This window comes from Triticum urartu, chromosome 6A (assembly GCF_056163025.1).
Source record: "Triticum urartu cultivar PI428250 chromosome 6A, HENAU_Tu73, whole genome shotgun sequence".
Taxonomy (NCBI): domain Eukaryota; kingdom Viridiplantae; phylum Streptophyta; class Magnoliopsida; order Poales; family Poaceae; genus Triticum; species Triticum urartu.
In genome coordinates, this window is record NC_141878.1 from 333,205,506 (window position 1) to 333,212,464 (window position 6,959).

Here is a 6,959-nt window from a genome sequence, read left to right on the forward strand (position 1 = left end):
GACAGGCTGCACAAGTGCGGAAGAAACTGGATCGAGGAGCTACCGGTGGCTCTTTGGTTGATCAGAATGACGCCAAATCAAGCCACTAGACAGACACCTTTCGCTCTAGTCTATGGAGCAGAGGCAGTTACCCCCACGGAACTCGTATACGGGTCACCTCGAGTGCTCGCTTATGATGAGCTCGAGCAAGAGCAACTGCGGCAAGATGACGCGCTGCTCCTTGAGGAAGACCGTCTTCAGGCTGCTGTGCGAGCTGCTCGCTACCAGCAAGCTCTGCGCCGCTACCATAGCCGCAGAGTCAATGCCAGAAGTCTCGAGGAAGGCGACCTTGTTCTTCGGCGCGTTCAGTCCGCCAAGAATTCCAACAAGTTGACGCCGAAGTGGGAAGGCCCTTACCGGGTGAAGCGAGTCACAAGGCCTGGCGCTGTCCGCCTTGAGACCGAAGATGGCATACCAGTGAGCAACTCCTGGAACATCGAGCATCTTCGTATGTTTTACCCGTAAGGCGCGGTTGTCGGACCCTGTCCGGCAACCACCCTTCTGTACAAGTCTTGCCGCTGTTGCATGTAATCCTTTGTACAGAGCCAGGCGCAGACCCTGAGCACAAGTAAATGAAGCGCTGACACCCCGGGGTTATAGCATGCATGCTAGGTCGAGTCTCGTCCTTGGTTAGGGTTGATAGTGCCTTACAGCGGCTAAACCCTAGCTTAGAGGTCGAGTGTCTGTCCCTTTGCTTTTCTTTCGCTCGCAGGGCTCGCATATCCTGACCAGACTGCTCGAGGGCGAAAGGGAGAAGAAGGGCGCGCCGGCACTTGGGCCCCAGCAAGCCAGTATTGCTGGGGGCTGCGAGTGCCAAGATTCGTCCACGGCAAGGCAGAGTTGCCAGGGGCTGCAATATCAGATAAGTCATTCGTCCCTCATCATGCACCCTCTTATGGACTGGGGAATACGAAACCACGTTTCTTCCCGAAAACTGTCGTGCTCCCTCAACTCTAGGCCCTGGGGCTCATTCCCGGGGCCAAGTTTGGTTGTAGTCGCGGCAGCAAAGGGATGAAACGAGGAGGCCGCACCCACCTCGTTCCCGCCTCCGTCAAAGGCGTGAGAAAGGTCGAGCGACGTGGGAAGGCGGCAGGGCCTGTTGCCAGGAGATGAAATGTCTGTCCGAGGGATACTAGGGATTTGCTCCTTGGCGTGGGTTCAACCCGCGAGACAAATAACCCGGCAAGCATCCCCTTTTCATTAAAAAACATCCCACTCAGGTACAGTCCATAGAGGACGAAAAACATGAAAGAGAGGATTACAAGTTTTAGATGCCGCTAAGGCCCGAAGGCTTACAAATTAAAAAGATAAGATGCCCGTAATCCCTTTCCTGTCCCTCTCTTCAGGAGGCAGGTCAAGGAGGCGAAAAGGGCAAAAGGGGCGCCTAGGCGAGCTACGGGTGCCAGAAGACACCAAGAGAACATCCCGGGGGGCCGTCCGAAGGCTGGACGGTGACGGCGACGCCGGAAGCGGGGCTCGAAAACGGGCCGGCAGGACGTCAGCACGCTATCGAGGGCACCACGCCCTCGTACTCCGGCTTGACGGCCTTGTCGCCAGCCCTCTTCCCCTTCCGCAGCCTCCCTACGCCAGCCGCTCAAGGAGACGACCCCGGGGAGTTCAAGGAGCCGGCGACACAGATGATGGGGTCACCGGTGCCGCACGAAGCGGCACCCGACACCTAGTCGGACCCGCCATCCCGCCGCCCGCTACCCTCATCATCGCTGCCGCTCTCCTCCTCGTCACTCTCGCTCGAGGGGGAGCTTTCACTATCGGAGGAGCTGTCCACGCAGCACTTCGCCCGAGTGCCGAAGCACCCGAAGACCTTGACGGAGAGGAGATCGCCCTCCATCAACTTAAAATGGAGGGTAAACCCCTCCATCAGGCTGTGGATACGGGCGAACGTCTTCCACCCTCGGTCAAGATACATCACATTAGGGGCTGGGAATACAACGCGGACTCGCGTGCCGCTGATCCCACAGCCCCTCATGTGCAGTCTCAGTGTCTCGGGCGGGTCCAACTCCATCGCTCTCGCAAATGGAGCTGGAAGCCGGAGGCGACGACGAGGCACCCGGCGCAGCCTGACGAAGAACTCGCAAGGGTCGTCCCCTATATGGACCGCCGTGGGGGGAGGAACCGCCGGTGGAGGCGAAGCTAGCGCCCTGCCCCGTCCGCCTCTTCCCCGAGCGCCTCGACCTCGTCCCCGACCTCGCCCCCTCCCTCTTCCCCTTATGGCTGGCTCTGCCACCACGAGCGCAGGAGAGGGAGGGGTGCGCTGTCTAGCGGCGACCCTCGCCGCCACCGATGAAGGGCCAGGGTTCCCTTTCTCCATGGCGAATGAGAGAAAGGGGAGCAGAAGCTGAAGAAAGGAGGAGATGAGAAAGTGCGGGCTCCTGTGCCCCCTCCCGCTCTTTATAAAGGAGCGAGGTGGGGGCTCGGCCGCCCCGCTCAGCGAATCAAGGCACGGGAAGAGCAGGGAGTCGGGGCCAACCCGCTGCCTCTGCTCGCGGTGGCCCAGATTCCCACTTCCACCGTCCGCGACCCCAAACGCATGGGAGCCGCGTGGCGGGGATGCAGAACCGACGTGACGGATGAGGCGGCCTCGCCCCACCCCGTGATCGCGGGGAGTGGACGCCTCGAAAAACCGTGCACCGGCCCCGTCCAGTAAATGCACCACGCCCCCACGCCTACCTCCATTTAGGTAGGAGGGCGTGAACCGTTCCCTTCATCATGGCTTGGCGCATGCTCGCGGGGCTTAGCCCCGCGCACGCCGCCCACGTCACCCACGACGCCGCGTTTAACGCGTGCCATTCTGGGCGTGCGCGGTGGAAGCGGAGAGATATGCGGCGTGACCTAGGCCGCGCGTGCCTGTGCACTGTCTTGGGCCTGGCCCAACAGCGCTCGGCACCATGTCTGGCCCAGGCCCGGGGGCTCCTGTCGGTGTACTAGCGTAGGGGTACCCTAGTACCCCGAACTTGTGCACGGGCAGTCGCAGCATCCCGCGGCAAGGCTTGCCGGGTGACCGCCAAGATCCTCCGTGGTTCCTTCGGAGCCATTCAAGAACAAAGTGTCCAAGCCAAGAAGACAAGACCCCGGCAAGAGGAGCTTGCCGGGAAGGCTATCAAAAGCATCTCGAGACCCCGGCAAGAGGAGCTTGCCGGGAAGGCCAACCAAGGCATACCAAGAAACTTGCCGCGACGCGCCACGCGTCCCGGCAAGGCCCGGTGAGCGACAAGCTCCCGAACACGACAAGACGACGACCGCGGCAAGGAGCTTGCCGTGGGAAACCCCCACTTCGTGCCCGCGCTCCAGCACACCTGCCAACGTGTCGCTCTAGGACCCTCCCAAGCACATGTGGTAGGAGGCCGTGCAGCTAGGGGTGCGAGGTGGCAAGCAGGCGCTGACAAGATAACCATCGTGGCAAACGGTGGTGTCCCTAGCGGTCCCTTTCGGTACTGTTGAGGCGACACAGACGGGCAATTAATGCCCTTGTCCCCTGCCGCCAGGGTTAGGTATGATAACACTGTAGCAGGTAGCTGTACCTACCACAGCACCTTTCCATTTTTGCCCTTTACCTCCGTAGCTATATCGGTAACCCCTTGAGCATATAAAAGGAGGCCCGTATGCAACGAGAGGGGGGGTTAATCAGTTCGTCCACTCACGCTCGGTCTTGCTAGCTGCTGGAGTGTACTGTAGCACTCCGCGCTCCTGAGCTAGAAATCAATACAAACCACAAAGCAGGAGTAGGGTTTTACGCATCCATGCGGCCCGAACCTGGGTAAATCGCTCGCGTGCTTCGCCTCAATCTGCTCTTTGCGCGACCTCCGCCCCCGCCGAACCGAAAGGGACCCGGTCCGCCGGTCCCATAGGTGCCCGTGGATCAGCACCCCGGCACATACCCATTGGATATCCATTGGTTCCTCTCGAGACATATAAATAAGACATAACACAATATTAACATAAACTCTTCCATTCTTCACCTCTTGGTAGCCTAGGCTTCACTTATGGTAAATCAACATCCACTAACAACCTAAGATCATTTAGTATTTTTCTAACAGATGAGAATGACGAGTCATTTAAGGAGGAGGTAAAAATAAGGAAAGGGGTGTTGGATTATGTTACAGAGGGGATTGAGTGTCAACTAAAAAAAGTTACGATGGGGATTGTGTAATTTCTTATGCATGTTTTAGATAAAAAAAGTGTAAAATTGTTGTGGGACATATGACCGTTGGGCAGGGATAGCAGATTTTCCCCCATTAACTCATACTATCGGGTCAGGTTTGGGTATATCCATGGGTACAAGATTATATCCATGCCCTATCCATGAACAATCGGGTAGGGTTTGGGCGCCGCCCATGGACACAAAAGCATATCCAAACCCTATCCAATCGGGTCAGATATCCACGGATATCCATGTCCATGGATAAAATTGCCATCCTTAGACCCACCTGGTCAAAGCATACGTAGGATTGTCTGTCTGGTCACGAACGTGTACATACATATTGGTCGATCAGTCTCTCTACAAGTATGAACCGTGGCCGAGTAAGTAGCGGCATTGTAGAGCACCTGAGATAGCTGTTCATGCAGTCTTGTCTAAGTCCTATACACGTACGTACAACCACAGGGAAGAAATACGGCCACATACGTACATACGGCGGGATCTCGAGCGCGTACTCACGCATATATATGGACGGCCAGGGCTTGTGTACATGGAGAGGCACCGACCGGTAGCAAGGGTGTCCTGTTCATCAGGCAATGAACCACCTTGGTCGGAATTGAGAAACAGCGTCTTGTTCATCGGGAGGCAACTGACTGGGTCGGAATGCGTCGTATTGTAGGATCGGAAGTATGTCTAGAGGGGGGTGATTAGACTACTTAACCAAATAAAGATCTAGCCTTTTCCCAATTTTAAGTCCTGGCAGATTTTTGCAACTTAGCACAAATCAAGTAATCAACCTACACATGCAATTCTAAGAGTATAGCAGCGAAATGTAAAACAATTGCATATGAAGGTAAAGGGAGGAGTTTGGAGGGAGCAAACGCAATGTAGACACGGATATTTTTGGTGTAGTTCTGATAGGTGGTGCTATCGTACATCCACATTGATAGAGACTTCAACACACGAAGGGTAACGGTTGCGCGAGTCCACAGAAGGCTCCACCCATGAAGGGTCCACAAAGAAGCAACCTTGTCTATCCCACCATGGCCATCGCCCACAGAGGACTTGCCTCACTAGGGTAGATATTCATGAAGTAGGCGATCTCCTTGCCCGTACAAGCTCCTTGGTTCAACTCCACAATCTTGATGTAGGCTCCCAAGTGACACCTAACAAATCTAGGTGACACCACTCTCCAAAAGGTGATAGATGGTGTGTTGATGATGAACTCCTTTGTCTTGTGCTTCAAATGATAGTCTCCCCAACACTCAACTCTCTCTCATAGGATTGGATTTGGTAGAAAGATGATTTGAGTGGAAAGCAAGTTGGGGAAGGCTAGAGATCAAGATTTATGTGGTTGGAATGGAATATCTTGACCTCAACACAAGTGTAGGTGGTTCTCTCTCAGAAAATATATGTTGGAAGTGTAGGCATGTTCTCATGGCTCTCTCTATGAATGAAGAGTGGGTGGAGGGGTATATATAGCCTCCACACAAAATCTAACCGTTACACATAAACCACCAAACTCGGTGGGACCGAATTATAAATCTCGGTCAGACCGATTTAGTTCAAAATGTGAACGTTAGGATTTTCGGTGGGACCGACATGTCAACTCGATGGGACCGATTCCATTAGGTTTAGGGCATAACGTTATCTCGGTGAGACCGATTACACAAACTCGATGGGACCAATTTTGGTAAAAGGCAAACAGTGAGTTGGTCAGGCAAACTCGGTGGGACCGATTCGCTCATCTCGGTTAGACTGAAACGTTATGAAGGGGAAACAGAGAGTTTGCATTGCAATCTCGGTGGGACCGATCGCTCATCTTGGATGGACCGAAATGTTACGAAGGGAAACAGAGAGGTTGCAATCCCATCTCGGTGAGACTGAGATCCCTATCAGTGAGACTGAAGTGACTAGGGTTTGTGGCAGTGGCTATGTCAAGTGAACTCGATGGCACGGGATAGAAAGTTTCGGTGGGTCCGAGTTTGACTTTTGGTTTGGGACATATGTGGATATGACAAAGTAGTTGAGGTTTTTGGAGCATACCACTAAGCATTTTGAGCAAGTAACTCATTAAGAAACACCTCACCCCCTTTTAATAGTATTGGCTTTTCCTATGGACTCAATGTGATCTTGGATCACTAAAAGTAAAATGTAGAGTATTGTGCTTTGAGCTTGAGCCAATCTTTTTGTCCTTAGCATTTTGAGGAGTCCACTTTCTAACTGATGCCATGCCAATCACTGAGCTTTCCTAAAATATTTATCTTAAAATAGCATTAGCTCAATGAGCTATATGTTGTTAGGAATTACCAAAACCACCCAGGGATATTTGCACTTTCAATCTCCCCCTTTTTGGTAATTGATGACAAAATATAGATCAAAGCTTCGACAAATGATCATAAGATTGAAAAACATCGTCGCTTTGAGAAGTATGTGATAAGCAAGAGCTCCCCCTAAATTTTTGCGTTATTTCAAATTTGCTTTCAAATGCAAATGCACAATCGATTAGCATCATGGGTTACTCTTCCATGTCACATACATCTTGGTGAAGCGCTAAAAATGATAGAAATTAAAAGCATGCACTCATCACCAAGCAAGTGAATGATCATATATGTGATATAAAATATAGTATCATCCAAACAAACATGAAGGTAGCAAATGATCAACCACATGATCAAATAGGTATCTCACAAGGACATAAAGTATCTCACACAATAAAGAGTTCAATCAAAGACAAGAGAGATAAGAAGCAAGACACACACAC